Source organism: Cinclus cinclus, unplaced genomic scaffold, assembly GCF_963662255.1.
Source record: "Cinclus cinclus unplaced genomic scaffold, bCinCin1.1 SCAFFOLD_40, whole genome shotgun sequence".
NCBI lineage: Eukaryota > Metazoa > Chordata > Aves > Passeriformes > Cinclidae > Cinclus > Cinclus cinclus.
Window position 1 is genome coordinate 1,245,235 of NW_026912243.1, and position 1,630 is coordinate 1,246,864.

The following is a 1,630-nucleotide window of genomic DNA, read 5'->3' on the forward strand; positions in this document are numbered from 1 at the left end:
GCAAAGCCTCTCCTCCCTCCTGTCTGGTCTCAGCTGAGAAGGCTGTCATGGGGTCCCTGCTTCTGTTTGCTATGAATTCCATCGTTGTTGTTTTGTTTTGCCTTGTTCTCCACACTAGTAAAGAGCTGCTATTCCTATCCTCATATGTGCCAGAGAGCCCCTTCATTTCCAAATTAGAATAATCGGCAGGGAGAGGGTTTACATTCTCCAATCGAAGGGGGAGTCCTGCCTTTCTTTAGCAGACATCTGTCTTTCAAACCGAGACACCCGTAACGATTAGACAGTTCACCAGAGGTTTCTACATGCAGGCAAACATCTGTTTTTAGGTCTTGTTTGCATTTTTTCTCTGACGCTTGAGAATAGTTTATGCAGGTGCAAGAAAGCAAGTCCCAGTCTTGCAATTCTTCCTCAGGGAAACAAGCTGGTTTTCACCTTTACAGGATTCTGTTCCTAGGAAAGGCTGGTAGCGTTCTCATGCCTCTGTGTGCCTGAGTCAAAGTCCAGTCTGTGAAGCTTCCCAGGCCTGCTGTTCAGCCTCCATCCTGGGGCACAGTGAGCTTGTTGTCCACCAACACTCCCAAGTCCTTCTCCTCAGGGCGGCTCTCGATCCACTCTCTGCCCAGTCTGAGCCTGTCCTTGGGACTGCCCCGAGCCAGGGGCAGGCCGTGCACTTGGCCTCATACCAGCAGAGTCACACTGGGACTTTGGTGATGGTCTCTGGGCCTATGGCAATGACTGCAGCTCATTGAATCTTTGAGCTCCTCTTGCTGATTCCCCTAGCTCATACTTTTCGTGAGACCCCCCATGCTCCCCTTGGTACCACCTCATCACACTTGTGGCAGGTTTGCATGGCCAGGTCTGGGTAGCAGGGGCCCGCAGGGGGACCCTCTAGGAGGAGACACCAGGAGCTGCCCCCATGTTGGGCAGAGCTGGCTCCAGAGGGCTCCAGGACGGACCCACCACTGGCTAAGGCTGAGCCAAGCAGCGATGCTGGGAGGGCCTCTGTGGCCTGGTGTTAAAAACGGGGTAAACACTGCTGTGCAACAGCAGCTGGGACGGAGGAGGGAGAAGATGTGAGAGCAGGAGCCCTGCAGGCACCAAGGCTGGAGAAGGACGAGGTGCTGGAGCAGATTCCCCTGCAGCCCGTGCTGCAGCCCATAGGGAGGAGGATTTTGACCCGTAGCCCGTGGAGGTGAGTAGAGGAGCAGCTCCCCACTGCACCCCATGTAAGGACCCCAGAGCACAGCAGGTGGGGATGCCCTGAAGGGAGCTGCAGCCTGGGAGGAGCCCACACTCGAGTGGGCTCCTGGCAGGGGCTATGCTCTGTGGAGAGGAGTCCATGCAGGAACTGGCAGGACACCGGAGCAGTCTGCTCCTGAAGGACTGTAACCTGTGGAAAGGGACCTTGTGGAGCAGATCTTCGACAACTGCGGCCTGTGGGAAGGACCCACGCTGGAAAAGTTGGTGCAGGAATGTCTCCCATGGAGAAGGGAAACTGTCAGGAGAAAGGAGCAGCAGAGATAAGTGTTATGAGGTGACAGCAATCCACATTCTGCATCTCGCGCACTGCTCAAGGGGAAGAGGTAAAAGAGTTGGGAGTGAAGCTGAGCCTTGCAAGAAGGGAGGGTAG